The sequence below is a fragment of the Neofelis nebulosa genome, chromosome 1 (assembly GCF_028018385.1).
Source record: "Neofelis nebulosa isolate mNeoNeb1 chromosome 1, mNeoNeb1.pri, whole genome shotgun sequence".
Taxonomy (NCBI): Eukaryota; Metazoa; Chordata; class Mammalia; order Carnivora; family Felidae; genus Neofelis; species Neofelis nebulosa.
In genome coordinates, this window is record NC_080782.1 from 185,048,658 (window position 1) to 185,065,548 (window position 16,891).

The window sequence follows — 16,891 nt, forward strand, 5'->3', positions numbered from 1 at the left end:
GTGGCTTCCCATGTTAATTGTCCTCTATATTACTTTGAGTAATCCCATCACAGTCAGGGGTTGTCGTCTTCTCATGCTGAGTGTATCTTTGCTATCTAAGCTCCAGCAGAGTGCTTCTGGTTTAGAAAGATTCTCCCCATCTAACCCACACTTTATCACACATTAACAAGCAAACAAGTCAATACAATGTGTGAAAAGCCCACCCAAAACTTTGTCTTATGAGTCTCTTCTTGAAAACAACTTCTTCTGATTTTGCCTATAATTCCTCTTCTGCAAAAGCACAAAAATGAACACCCCTTGAAAATAAAATTTAAAAGAATCATGAGTTTGGATGTATTTGATGTGTCATAACTGTCACCAGCTAGACCCCAAGACATGACCTTTGCTGCTCCTGCTGTACCCAATGACCTTTGTCCCACATTTTCCCTTAAACTCTTCTCTCCAGTTTATCTCTTAACTTAGGCAAAAGACTGGACAGGTCTTTTCCATCCCATGATGAAAACTGAAACTACCCCTGGAGCATAACGACTGTCTGGAGGAAAGGCTCTGGCCAGCCTAGACCACCCAGTGTAGTTTGAAATTAATCCCTGACTCGCTTCTACCTCGATGGACCATGGCGTGACCCATGAAGTGACGGACAGTTACCTTTACCTTATTATAATACTAAAATATCTCTCAAGGAGGAGCACAAGCCTCATTTACATACCATACATGTATAGGCATGTTTCCTATACATGTGTATTATGTAGCATATATATGTATAGGCATGTTTCCTTAAGGTGCATGCACTACCTTAAGCCTGCCTCTACCTATGATGTCAAGGCACCCCTTTTAAATATTCATCCTAATCCTAAATGAAAAGAAACAATCCACCTTTGCTTGGGGAGTTATGGCTTTGTATATTCCCCTTGATCTCCTTATTTGCTACAAATAAAGTTTCCTTTGTGTGACAATTCATCTGGTGGTTTCTATCTGTGACTCATCAAGGAGTGAACTCATATTAGTGCCTTTACATAATGTCTATTGTTTTCATTACTTCTTCCCAGTCATAATGCATATATTTCTTTCATCCTGACCTATGTATTCGTTTCCCCCAAAGACAAAACCCAATATGTCCTCAAAAAATCATACCTCAACAGACCCAATAGTCATACTTCAAAAAACATAACAAGAAGACTCTAAATTCCCTTTATGCAAAGCTCTAACTATAAAATATTGAAAGGATGGACTAAACATCACCAAGTAATCATGCTCCTCATTCTCCATACTAACTTCTGATCTGTGCATACTAGAATGGCCATTATGAGGAATATTCCAACTTGACAAAAAGTGTACTTGAAAGTAAGGGTTCCTAAGACAAGCAAACAGAATGGAATACCTATTTTAACTGGCATGCAGACGCCTCTGGAAGTCTTCCCACTTCCAAAACAGCTTTATTGAAAGATTCATTGCAAAGGCTAGTGAAAAATTAAAGACACAAGGAGTACCTAAAATAAAAGACTGCAAGGCTGAAGTGACTCCTACTTCCTTCTATCCTACTTTACTTACGTACTCAGTCAACTAATCTTCTATCTGAATTGCCTTTCAGTCAGGAAGAGACCACAAGGCCATAAACAAAAGTCCATCAAGGTAGTGGCCTTACAACTGCAACAGCCTCAAGGCCAGAAACATAAAACACCTGGGCCTCCCCCACTGCACCCTCCTACAAGTCCATCATCAAAACACTGCCCAGAAATTGGTATCTCATTTGTAATTACGCAGGACACTGGGGGGGGGGGGACCCAAAAAACATTGTCCTCAAAGATTTTGCCAGTTCCTTTGACACCAACTCAAATTTTCCCATATCTACCTGCTAAGTAGGGTTCCTTTATGGGTCAGTCCCAGAATTGACAGGACACAGAGAGATTCTCTGCTAAATTGCTACCAGCTATCCCCTCAAACAGTCAAGACAAAACTAAGATTAAAAAAAAAAAAAAAAGGAAAACCTTGCCAAATTCCTTCAGTTTCTGGGGCTACATTTTCTACTCTTGCCTATAGTCGCAGACATTCACTTTTGAATGCCCCTTCTTTGTAAAGAGAGCCTTCATAACATTCTTCCTTTCTAATCTTATACTCTAGTAGACTTTTGTCTGCTGCTCATTTCGTATCCACTTCTTCATTCTTTGAAGCAGTGAGACAAAGAACCCAAGGTATTGAGATAAAAAATCCTGCAACAATAAGACCTGGGAAAACTGGCAGAAGCCAGTGAATGGTGAGAATTCTTACCAGAGTTAGCTCTCCTGGATCTCTATAGGTCAATTGATAGAGGAAGGTAAAATCTCACATTGTCCCTTATTGGTTATTGATCTTTTTTCTCCCAGAAACAGCAATGGCCTTCTTGTTCATCAAGTTTTGTGTGTCAAGAATTTGGTTTGGCTTTTTTCCTGCCTAGGTCACCCAGGCTGTCAGTTCCTGCAGATGCAGACAGCACAACCATCAGGTTGGGGGCCCAAAGATATGGTCATACAGGGGCGCCTGGGTGGCTCAGTCGGTTAAGCGGCCGACTTCGGCTCAGGTCATGATCTCGCGCTCCGTGAGTTCAAGCCCCGCGTCGGGCTCTGTGCTGACAGCTCAGAGCCTGGAGCCTGTTTCAGATTCTGTGTCTCCCTCTCTCTGACCCTCCCCTGTTCATGCTCTGTCTCTCCCTGTCTCAAAAATAAATAAAACGTTAAAAAAATGTAAAAAAAAAAAAAAAAAAAAAAAGATATGGTCATACAGAAATGTGAATTGTGGGGCACCTGCATGGTTCAGTGGGTTAAGCATCCAGCTCTTGATTTAGGCTCAGGCCATGGTTTGTTAGTTTGAGTCCCACTTTGGGCTCTGCACTGAGGATGCAGGGCCTGCTTGGAATTCTCTGTCTCTCCCTCTCTCTGCCCATCTCCCATATCTCTCAAAATAAATAAATAAACTTAAAAAAAAAAGTAACTTTTTCCCCATTTGCAGTGAGGACCCTATGGAATGTTGCCAATTTTAAAGTGAATTGCCTGTCTTTCTTTTAGCTATCTTTGGGAGTGGCTGAAGATCTTGAGAGAGTAGTATCTCTTTTACACCCTTTGTGGAATGTTTCCTACACCCATGGTATCATTCAATATCACCAGGAATATTTGCTGTTTATCCTAGCCAAAACCTGACGAGATATTTGAAAGGATTTTTTTAAGTAGATCTGTGGTAGGAAGTTGGCCAAATTAGGAAGCTGATATTAGGAACTTATTTGGGACTTTAAAAGGCTTCTTCCCCCAAACTAAAATGAAACTATGCACACAGAAAGAAAGAAAAAACATTCCAAAGTCAAACAGCTCCAAATCAGGAAGGTAGATATTGTGAGAAGTAAGATAGATGATTCATTTTCAGAAATACCTAGTCTAGTTAACAAAAAGTTTACAACCTATTGGAAATAAGTACAGACCCCCACTCCCTACAATGGAGTCCCAAACCCTTAGACACTTCACTTGCTGGCTCTTCTCCCCCTCTCCTTTCAGGGGCTTATTTTTCCATGGGCTTTGCAATGAGCATGTGCCAAAGAACTGAAGTCTCTGAGTCACCTCAAGGACTATTTGTTTCAATTTGTTCCAATCAGACTACTTTTTGCCTTATGTGGGCATAGCAGATTTCCTGGTAAGGCTGTAACCTCTGTAGTACTCAGCCAGTGAGGAATCAGGGAGGGAGTTAGACACTAAGAGATAAATTGTCTGCTGTAACTGCCCTGAGTGTCCTTGCGCACTAAATACCCACTTTCACAAGAACATTGATTAAAGCCAAACTTCACTATACTCAGAATCTCTGCGCCCCTCCTTTATTTGGGTCAGTGGGCTTATTTCTCACAGATATCTTCCGATTTCCATCTTAGTTAAAGATCTTCTCCCTGATACAAAGAAGCAATTTGAAGATAATATAGTTGAATGCATTTCAGAGTGCAACCCAATTATTTGAGGAATTAAAAACACTTGTCTTAAAAATTGAGACCAACTTGTACAACTCTTTTGACAAATTGAGTCTTTAAAAGAATGGAAAAAGCCCACTTATTCTGTTTACTAATCCCCAAACCTTTCCCATTTATCTCAAAAGGCTTATATGTACTATAAAAATTCTGGACTCAGGCAATAAAAAGTCTTTCTTGGAAGAACTTGCATTCATTCTTTATCTGTGGCTTTGAGATGTAAATTCTACTCAATATTTTCTAGGAACTCAGAGCCTTTTCTATAAATGCAAAAATGGAGATAATTCTTATCTGAAGTGGAAAAAAGCACTGGGGGCGAAGACTATTTGGAAACCAGGCAGATGAAAAATCTTAAAAGTCTTCTCCACAAATAGTAAGTAAAAAGTTTAAGTCATCAAGTAACCTTAATTTACTCTGTCCATGGAAACATGAGTTGGATCCAACAGTTCTTTTGTAAGCTACTGAGTTTTGCACTATTTTGCCTGTTTCATGGCTAAAATTTTAAAACAAAAGCTATAAGAACTCTGTTTGCATCTGTCTGTATGTCTCTCTTTATATATATATTATAGATGTATGATAGTGTTCATGCACTTTTCTAGATACTGATTCATTACATGTTTTCATCTACTTCAGCTCCGAGGGTGGGAGGGGGTGGGGGGGGGTAGGGAACAAAACATGAAAAGGGATCTGCAGTTAGACACTTGGCCATATTGTTGGGAGGAGATGAAATATATGAAACCCTTTCATCTTCAGTGTACATAGGTCATAGGCTTATCTTAGTTTCCTCCCATGTTTACTAGTGAGGACTACAACTGCCAGAATCCCAAATAGATCTTATCTTTTTCACATCAATCATCCCTCTCTCACAAATTTGTACATGGCATCAAGCCATTTTCTGACTCATCATTTTTTCTGAAAGTGTTAGCACAAATGTCAGTTCTATGTGGAGTCTTGCTTAAATGCTCAAATCCAACTTTGTTTTCATATTATAAATCAAACAATTTTTCTCTTTGCCATCATTTCAATTGTAATTAAGTATAATGCTGATAGTTCTTTTCTTACTATATTATTGATATGGTGTAATCTAGAAAGGTAGGGATATTTTTTCATGCTGATTACTATATCCAATAGCTCCAATTGGTCTGGCAGTAATTAAGTTCTCCATAAATATTTTTTTAAATAATGTCATAAATAAATAAATTTTATTGCCATATAATAAGCTATGGAAAAAGAGCAGTAGTGAATATAACAATCTGGCTTTCGAAAAATCAATGCTCAAAATAATGCCAAAGTTAAAGGGATATAGATGTACATATTTTTAGGTAAGGGTATGTGTGTGTGTGTGTGTGTGTGTGTGTGTTGTGTGTGTGTGTGTTGTCTAATGGTGATGTGGTGATAAGATGTTGACACTGATTTTTAAACTTTGAAATAATTATAAATTTGTAGTGTTATTTATTCTTAAATAATTGTTTAACTTCATTTGCCACTACTCTTTGCAATAACAAAGTAGTTCAAAGATGATGTTAATTTACCAACATCACTTAGCTTGCCAAGGAAGTTTTTTTTTTTTTTTTATACTGTTTCCTCTTAGATAAATTCATTCAAGTGAAAAAATAAGCCACTAAGCTAGAATTACTTAGAACTACTCAGATTTATCTGGGGGTTTTGGATAAAACTCTACATTAAGGAATAGATGGACAACTGCTATGTTTTTTGGCAACTTATTTTCTCTTATATAAACTAAATAGACTGTTTTCATATGTGTAGGAAATACGTCTTTGTCCTTTTCCTACAAATACTGCATATGTCTATTCTACAGATGCTTTTTAGAGAACATATTAGGTATGCCTGAGTGGCTCAGTTAAGTGTCTGACTCTCAGCTTCAGCTCAGGTCATGATCCCAGGCTCATAGGATCGGGCTCTGAGCCTGGAGCCTGCTTAAGACACACACTCTCTTTCTCTCTCTCTCTCTCTCTCTCTCTCTCTCTCTCTCTCTCTCTCTCTTTCTCTCTCTCTCTCTCTCTCTCTCCCTCTCCTTCTGCCCCTCTCCTGCACTCCTGGGTGTGCTCTTTCCCTTTCTAAAGAAAAAGACAAAAACCCAAAAACAAAAAAAAATATTAAATTTCTCAGTACTTATCCAATCATTTTGATACTTTGATATTGCTTTTAAGGTATATTAAAGGGCATAGAAAAGAAAGTTGGTTAACATTTTGTCATAAACTGCACTCATAAAATTAATTAATTTTATTACAAGTATAATAATATATTTTTGTACAATTCTAGCATCAAAGAATATAATTGTGTTTTTGTACTACTTTGTACCTCTGAAACACCAAGCCAACTCAAGGTTGTGCTTAATTTTATAAAATAAACTTTTGAAATTAAATAAAAATATAGACATAAACTGAAAATATTACTAAAACTAGAATTACAAAGAGAGTTCAGCAAATTAAAGATAAAACACTTAGCACTTTGAATATATGGATATAATTGTAATACCATAATGAGTAATTTTTTTAATTGCAAGAATAAATGGACACATATACCATATTCCAGGATGGAAAGCAGACTCAATATATGAATGTTTATATTCTCCAAATGAATTTATAATATTGAATTCATTTTTATCACAAATATTAACTGTGTAATTTGATTATAATTTCCATCCATATGTGAAAAATGTATATGACTAGCTAAATTCAACGACAACAGCAATGGGTAGTTCTTTTCTCATATAACAAAGATACAGGCAGAAATTTAAACTGTGCAGGAGAACATTGCTATTTCTTGAAAACCACAAGCAAATGTGCAAGCATAGGTATTAAGCTAGTATATCTATTACCCTCCCATGGGCATGGACATAGTTACATGTAGGGATATAAGTATTATAGATGTATGACCTCTTCCAGATCACATCCAGAAAAGTATATCACTACTGATTACCTGTTCTCATGTAACTTGGCACTTTGTTGGAATACACTGACTGTGTGATTGTGTGCTTCTTTTTGCCACTCTACATCCAATAATAGCACATTATTATCTTGCAACCAGCTGTTGTGGAGGTATTTACATCACAAAAAGTGGCAAATAGTGTGTATACGAAGGTCCCTCCCACCCCACCAAGAAAACTTGATGTGAAATATTTACCATCAATCACCAAGGAGTGTTGTACTTGAATTCAGAGATTAAAAATAGAACATTTTGGGTCATGACAAACAACCATGTGTGGTCATGGAAATGAATAGCTGAAGAAATTAGAATCAGAGGTCTGCAGGTAGAATAGTGATTGCCATCAGTATAATGATTTAAAGTGGAGAGGGAAGACGGTGAGTCAGTTTCTATTTCTCTAGGTTGAAAACATGGTGAATCTCTGGGAGATTAGTTGCATTCCAGAAGGTTTTAAGGAAGAGTATGGGATAGTTAGTGACCTTTGGCCTCAAAGGAACAACGATTTTTACAAAGATGTCAGGGAATATATAACTAGATGTAAAAATGGGAGCAAATAGTTGTATTTTTAGCCCTTTTATGTTAAATCATTAAACTTGTTATTTCTATAAATAATATGTTAATTTCATTTTAACATTTATTTCATTGCATTACAAAGCACTTTATGATTTTTTTATCCTGGATTTATCTGAATTAATTTAACTTTTATATTTTCTCTTTCCTTTGATAAAAGTACTTCATTTTTCCATTTATTATAATTTTCAAGTTTTTATTATTTTTGATTGTCATAAACAATAGAGTTTTAAAAGATAGCCATGTAATAATATCTACCACCAAATATAATTTTAGGAAACAGCTTCTAAAAACATTATTCTTAGCAAATACAAAAATTATATGTTCTTTTTAATATCTATGCTATGTTCTCATCTTAAGAAAATTGTTGGTAATAATGTAATATTTTTATGTATGTATTTTATGATTGGGCTCTTTGTGTTTGTGTTTCTTTATTCATGATTAGGAAGTTGTGGTTAATACTGTATTTATATTCTATTAATTTACTAATGTAGCTATTGAAAAAATTGTATTTAGTTACAGTATTGTATTACCCTAGAAGTCTGTGACATTGGAAATACTTTTTTGCTTAAATTTCAATTTTGTAACAGAAAAAAAAAGAAGAAAGAGAATTTCAGTGCCAAATAGTTGGCCTGGAAATGATTATTACTGGAGGTAACACAGAAAGAGTTTTCAGGTATTCTCTCACATGTAATACTTGTGTAAAACGAATACCCAAAACAACTATATGACAGACATAAAATTTCAGTGAAGTTAATCATATAAATTATTCACTGTAAGTTTAATGTCTAGCATTTACTATTTTCATTTCAAGTAAATGAAGTGTTTTCTTAAATGTAATGTAGGATTCACAATTTTAAAACACGAAGAAAGGTTATGAAAATTTTAGTGTATTTTATTGTGTTAATATATAAACATAGTCTACCATGTAAGTAAGTATATATGCTGAAACAATTTTCATTAGTGTTTTCTGACAGCAGAGGGAGATATTGAACTACAAATTAAGTATTTTTCAGTACACATCTTTGCTGAATGATTTATAGCCAGTTAGACATTTGATTTTAAACTTAAGTTTCTTGAGATAACACCTTCTTTTATAAGTCTTTAATTAAGATGTCTTTTCTTCAAGGTATGTTTAAAAAACAACAATGTATTTTATAAAACCTAAAAATTCATATTATGCTAATATTTCACTTGATATTTTACTTAAATGTCTCAGCCTTAAACATTAAATAATTCAAACCTAATGCATTTTATATTTTATTAGAACTGGCTTATACAGGGAAGCATGATTCTTACACTCAGCCAGACCAGAAAGCTAGTTATTTACGAGCTGTGTGACCCTCACCAAGTTATTTTTCATTCTTAATTTATCACTTTCCTTACCTGTAAAGTGAAGTTAACAATATTATATCTCTTATAGGGTGTTGTGAAGAGTTTTTTTTTTAATTGAAATATATAGTAGGTGCCTGGCACCGTAATTTCTTTTTTAAAAATATTAATATATATTTATTAAGGTTCTTAATAATATCGTTACATTTAGAATTCGAGTAATATTTATTAAATGAGTGACTGTATAACTAATATCCACAATGATGACTCTGAGCTTCTAAAAAATATGTGGAATATAATACCTTAACACTTTAAGAAAGAACAGCAAAATCAAGTCGGATGATAAGCAGTATTATGTTGTTTTGTTTGTTGTGAGAAGGAAGAACCGGGTAATCAGAATACCATAGCCCCTTGCCAGGCCTAGTGGCATATTCTCTCATATCTCACTCCTGTCTCCACTTGTTCTTTAGATAATCCAGGGGTTTGGTGAATGTCCACTCCCATCATTAGTGCATTCACACACCTTCCATATCTAAAATATACTTGTGTCTCTTATGGGCGAGGGTACATTGGGGGGATGGAGGGAGACATGTCTATTATGAAGGAGAGATTATGTATCCATTTGAGGAATCTTATGTGGGGTGTCTGGGGTCCACTTTAGGGCAGGCAGTGGGGTCCACTTTAGGTCAGGGAGACTACAGAGTTCATCGGATGTGGAGCATGCAACATGAATCTGATCCAAAGGGCTTCTGGATTTATATATTGCACAATAGGCTCTTCCCTCTTCCCTCAGGCACACCTAAAGTAAGTGGAGTAAGATGTGACAAATTGATTTCCTCTAAATGTCAATCTTTGTAGAAGCTTGGTACTCATTGACTTAGAAGGACAAAGAAGTATAGGTGGTTAGTATAATGTAGTATGATGAGGATATCTATATCTATATCGATATCGATATAGATATAGATCACTTGATCAATTATACAGTTCTTCAGATATATCTATGTGCAAATCATATATATGTATGCATATGAAAAGTTCATGTTTGTGTTTTCAACCAATACAATTCTTTGCCCACAATTGTCATTAATGCTTATGTATTGAATGAAATATGTTTTAGAAAAAGTATTTTTAATTCAAAAAAACCAAATTCTTTTTTAATTTATTCCTATTATATATAAGACTAAAATCTTATCTTATTACAAATTATGTCCACTTATGAGAATATTTGCCCTGACTAGCAATTTTATCTGCTGAATAAACAAATTCTGAAGTCAGAATAGATAGATAGGTTGAAGTCTAGACTCTGCCTTTACTAGTTCTGTAACATTGTGTATATTACTTTTATGCACCAATTTCCTCATTCCAAAAGCACTTGTCACATAGATTTGTTCTAAGAATAAATATGTTACTATGTATAGAGTGATCACACTAGTTATAAACATGATGAGAGCTCACAATTATACATACACACATACTACTATTTATTAGTAGTAGTAGTAATTTAATATCTAAAGATAAAAAAAATTTTAAAAAGATAGTTGGACACTAATAAATAGCTGTAGCATGTTCTTTGTTGTTGTTGTTTAATTGAGGAACATTTATAAACCCTTTTAAGAATATGATGGGTAATAAAAACAATGGAGATTGTCAGTTATTCTTACAAACACTATATTCTGTAATACTTTGCTTCTAATCATGCTCAAATTTGGTCAAATGTTTCTTAAAATATACTGTTAACACATCATGATAATTGTTACAGGCCAGCAATGGAACAACTACATACATAATCTACATGTTTAAAGAATTCAACGGAGCATGCTCTCTGCAGCTTTTAAAGTTGTTAAGAATTTTTAAAAATATCCACTAGAGGGAACTAAAAGAGTAAAAAAGCTCTGAACCAAAGGAGGTGTTAAGAATGATTCCCTTAGTTCTTAACAATATTATACAAATATCCAAGATTAGTTTTAGATTAAAAACTCTTGTTTTCAGTTTTTCTTCTTCCCTCAAACCAAGAATTATTAAACAGTGATTTCTATAGTATCAAAAATTTGTAATATTTTTGTGGAAGACATGAATTTCTATGTATGGAAAGGAAAAGCAGGTAAGTGCTATTTTGAATTGCTTCCTTTTTTAAGATAGTTAAGCTATGTTTTTAAAATTGTTTTACTGCTAAACAACTGTTTAAAGCTGTGAGGTTTCTAAAAATCAGTTTCCTAAGTTGTAGTAGGTTGGAGTTGCAAATGAAAATGAGGAAATAATTTTTATAAATGCCCTTCTGATCATAATCAAAGAAAAGAATACAAATATTTGAGGAGTATTTGTCTTACTGTATCATGTGACTTCAAATTTAATACTCTTTGAGAGGGAGGGAATTGAAAGTCTTTATAGTTCAAATGAGTGTTTTATGAGGCTTGAAATTTTAGACTGCCTAGGAAAATCCCGTATGATACATCCAAAATTAATTTGAAATTAATTGTCAACTCCCTTTCCTTCCCCTACCCCCAAGAAACAACAAAGGATATCTGTCCACTTAAACAGTCATTTGATTATTAGGTATTAATTTTTATTAGAATTTTATTGCTGTTGATATTTCATTGGTATTATTTATTATATATCACAATGGTCTATGTCCTATTACAATATTGGGAAACATGAAAGTTATAAATAATATTGCCCTTATTTTCTTAAACATGTAATATTATATGGGAAATATACAATATTGAACAGTCATAAGGAAGCCTCAATTATTTCAGAGGAAAGATTAAAGATTAATATAGGTGAGATGTATACAGTAAAACCATCAAAAGGATAATTATATTAATAAATATCCATATTTATCTTCATGTAGATATGCAGGTAAGGGATAAATGCATTTTTTGTACATTGAATATAGATTTTGAAGGAACGACTCCGTGTATCTAAGTGAATTATTTACAACTCAGAAGCTTTTTCTCTATGTTATGTTATACTCTTTAAAATGTTATATACCAAAATGCAATATTCCTTATTTTGTTTTGGAATTTTCATCAAGATTCCTGTTTAAAAAAAAACAGCCAACATTATCGAATGAAACCTGCCATTAATGATTTATTCACTTTCTTGTTTAATACTAATACTCCAGTGATGATAGTAATAGTTCAGTAACTGTCTTTTTATGTTAATTCCATTGTTATCAAGTAAAATAATGCAAAATAGAATAATTCCTGAGTCACTTCTTGAACTATGCACTTCCATTTCTCAATGAACATGTGTTTCATTGTCAATTATTTTCTTTACAGAATATAGATCCAATTGTAACAAAAAAATTTTATTACTATCCAAATGACTGTAAAATTTGGTATTTAGATTTCCATGTCAACTAATCAAGCCTAGACTGGAAAATGTGCTACTTTCATTCCACAATGTGGAGATCATCTCCATATAGATGATTTTAAAGCATAATTAAATAAATGTACATATATGCATGATATGTACAGTTTTATTTTATTAAAATAATACATTGAACTTAATGAAACTGACATGTTTTGTAAAAATGGGTGAATATCACAATTACGAGATTAAAACAGTTTGAATAAGTTACATTCCTCATGACACAGCAGTAGGTAATAGGGATAGTCAGTGATGTCCAAACTGTGATTGACAGTAGAAGGACATCCAGAAATTTTAAATCTCCTGCAGGTGAACCACCAAGCTGAGCATCTATCATGCTTATTTGATTCAGCGGTATTTGCCTGGCATTATTAATCATCTGGTAACAAAGTGATCTGGTCACACAGGTTGTATTATAATAACTGCCAAACAACAATATTTGGAAAAATCCAGGGAATCAAGTTTTTAAAATTTTCAGTCTTGATCTTTAGCATTAGTTTTTGTTATATGGACAAAAATTTTAAACATATAATGTATATGCATCCCTAGGAATAGTAAGTGTCCTAAGATTACACTATAGTGAGAAAGACAAAGAAACTATTCAACTTGAATAACTACTTATTTGAGTGTTTCCTATGTGCAACTCACTCTATAGTAACAGAGAAAAAATACCAAGTAGATAATAGCTTTCCCTAGAGGAGTCTTTACCATCAAAGTAACTCCCAGTCTACCATTATTACACTGGACCTTGTCTCTTGCTACTGCTCATTATTCATTGTAAAACATTCATCAACATTTTTTAGTTGTATATATGTATACATATACATATGTATGTATATATATATGTGTGTGTATATATACATAGATATGTATACATACATACTTATGTATGTATACATACATGTATACATATATGTATACATACATATTTATGTATGTATACATACATGTATACATATATACATATATATATATTTAGTTATCCATTTGAAGTAAGGAACTTTATGAAATCACAAATACACTTTACATGAAGACAGAGAATTTCTAATCCAAGCTTCCAAGAGAAAGCTTTTGTTTTGTTTTGCTTAGGTTTTGCCAGGTTAAATAAAGGTATCAGAGAGTTCCTTTGTGTCAACAGATTTCAAATCAAAAACAGGAAGTATGATTGTAAAAGCTCTCTTAGAATAAAGCAATTCCATTATTAGTTTTATACCTTTGCTCTCAGAGCAAATTGACCATGAAAGAAACTTAAGATTTAAATAACAAATTAACCTTTTTTATTAAAGAGTCAATGCAAAAGGCAAGTTTCCTAAACCACTTATGTATGACTTTATAAAATATTGTATCTATCATATAAACTCCAAGACATGTAGACTTTTCACTGTAAAGTTTGCTACTTAAATTTCAGTGTCAACTAATCATTGTTAGGTTGGTAAAATTATTACTTTCATCCCACTATATGGAGATCATCTCCATATAGATGATCTTAAAGCATAAATATATATAGACATGGAGATAGAGATAGAGAGATATATGATATTCATGGTTATGATATTTACATGGTATTACATGATATTTACATATTTGGAAAAATGGCTACATATTACAATTATAGGCTTAAACATTTAAAATAATTTGCATTCCTCAGTGATTATTCTTGATGAATATATGCAAATGTCCTTCTCATATACAAGATGTTATTGCCAAAAGTTGAGAAATTTTATATTCTTCTATATACAAAGGTCATGTTCCTTTATTAAATTGTATGTTATTGTCAAAAGAAAAAGTATCCATGATCATTATGCTCTGATTCTTTTAACAGAACCAAAAATATAAAATAAAATAAAATAAAATAAAGTAAAGATGGCAAATTGTTTCAGGCTTCTCTTCCAGTGAAGCATGAAAGAGAACTCTAAGTTCAAGATTTGGGAAACAAATTCTAAGGTTACTGTATGGCATAGTATTATGAAAGACAGAAGACAACATTCTTTAATTATTATCTTTTATGAATAAGATTTGTGTAAATAAGTTCAATTACACATTTTAAGTAGACTTTGCCCCATTATTATTTTTAAAGATTTTTTAAAATTTTATAAGAGGTATTAATTCTGTATACAATAAACAGGATAGGAATACAAAATAAATATTTGAGTTGAAGTTAATCTCTGGGATTGTTAGTAGATTTAACTTTTTCTGTTTCTTTAGAGTTTTCCTTTAGAGTTTTACAATGGAACATACACATTTTCAAAAGTATATACAATTTTAGAGAAACTTTTAGCTTGAAATAAGAAACAGGAAATATGTCTTTATTAATGTTTGTGAAACCAGTGCACAAGTTTTCTACATATCTGTAAATTTAGATGTTACTCACAAATTCTGTAATATTAAATTTTAATAACATTATCTTGAGTTTCATTGTAATTCTCTGAAAGTACATAGCAGACAGAGCCCACAGGAATGCTGTTACTCAAGAATTTGTTTTGAATATATTTTTTAATAATTATGTACATACTTTCAAAGTGACATTATTTTGGGATTATTTCCTTGTTTAAATATCTCTTCAGAGAGTGAAATCATCAATGAATATTTAAAATGCATCTATAGTATTATAATCCTCAAAGGGTCACCAAGGGTTATACTTTCTACCTTCAAAATATGTTAATATACCTCAGTCTACACCACAGACAGTGTAAAGACCTTTCTCTTCAAGCCTTCCAGATTCTTGTGTTAAAATCAATCAGACATATGTTTTCATTTTACCACTTAAATGTGGCACTGAAAAAAGGTGGGCAGATGTTCTGATGTAGAGCTAGTCCTGTACAGCATCAATCAATCTCTTTCACTGTTAGTAATTTTTCTTTACTCTTTCCAGCGCTTAATATTGATCTTTTCATTCTATTTGTCCCATATGCACTATCAGTCCAGTCCAACAAATTACATAAAATATTCTTCCATCTGGCCTTTGTCACCATTAGATATGTAAAATGATTCCCCACCCTACCCACCTCCCATCTACATGAGCAGAGAAGAGAAGGCATTCTCCTGAGTCCTGGTGTTATGACTGTGCACTGTGCTGCCTTATGTACACTGCTGCTCTAAAATGACTAACAGAGGTAGGTTTATTTCTTCTGATTGCTTGGTTATTTTCATTATAATTAGAACTTTCATGTTTTCCCTTGAAGATGCACATTCTAAGAAGCAGTTAAAAGTCTCAATAAAACATAATGTAGACTATGTGGTTAAAAATACTTGATTACGTTTTAACATCTTCCAATATGGAGTCACTGGGGGTAAATTATGTGGAAAGGTTAATAAAATCTAGTTTTATTAGGATCACTTATTGAATTTATTGCTAAAACTTGGAGAAAGATACACTGGGAAAGTATTTTTCCATGTAACAATTGGAAAATAAAAACAATGTTAAATTAAATGTCCAATAATCAATAACACATTCTGCCATAAGCAATTTGGAAAGAATGGCAGCATGATTGATTTAGTGAAATAACTGAGGAATTACCATTAACAAAATCTAGAGAATAATGGATTTAGCCATAATCATTTTGTATGTACTATTATATATATATATATATATATATATATATATATATATATATTTTTTTTTTTTTTTTTTTTACTATTGAGTTTAAGGTAATGCTGAATAATTCTTTATCAATACTACTCCTTTGAACTAAGTTCAAAGCTACAGAATGCTTCTCAAACAATTCTTTACCCAACCATTCTTTGTGTTTCCACCCAAAATCTAGAGAAAAAGTAAAGAATAATAAATATAAAAAAGTGGTTGTTAGTTACTTCTCCTCTTCCTTACCTTTGAATTGACCAGTAATTTATGTATGAGGACAACATGTCATGTATAGGTAAGGGATTAGAGATAAATAACTTGAAATACCTGCTAGGTGTACATTATGGATAAAATAGACACATAATCAAATTGGAGGAAATGAGAGAAACCTGTGTCGATCTATAGGGAATTTAATTCTACTTGTCCATGTGTCTGTTTGAACCACTTTCCTCCACAGACTATACTTCCAGAACATTTCTCCTGTGGCCTCGATTCCAAAACTAAAGGAACACATTTGGAGAATTGTGTATACAGTGCTGGAAGGGAAGTTACTAGTTCCTTGTTTTCCCATTGATTCTAACTCCATTTTGTCCCTACCTATCTAAATCATTAGATTGAGTGAAGCTAATGTAACCTGGCCATCAGCGAGCAGCAAATTGGGCCTGAGATTAATTCCTTACCTTCATTTTCTCTTATTTCCTTTAGTCTCTTTATCATCTTTTCCCATCCCCCTACCTATACCATTATCTCTATTTCATTTTAAAACACCCAGTGTCATGAAAATAAATGAGACACTTAATGAGTGAAAGAATATAATATTAAGGAATGAGAGAATATTAAAAACTGCTTCAAAATCCATATCTTTTAAAGCAACTGTTCCACACTAAGGATATGAAAACTTTATGAATTTGAATGCATAACGGCAGACAATCATTAAATAATAATCCAATCTGATATTCTCCCATTTTGATGATTTAACCTACATAAAAACCTTTTTTTTTTTTTCCTGAAATGAGACCTAATATTATACAGGCAGCCTCTAGAACCTAGGGTGAACGGTGTTTCTAACCATAGACTATTTCAAAATGAATAAATAATGGCATCTAATATATTCA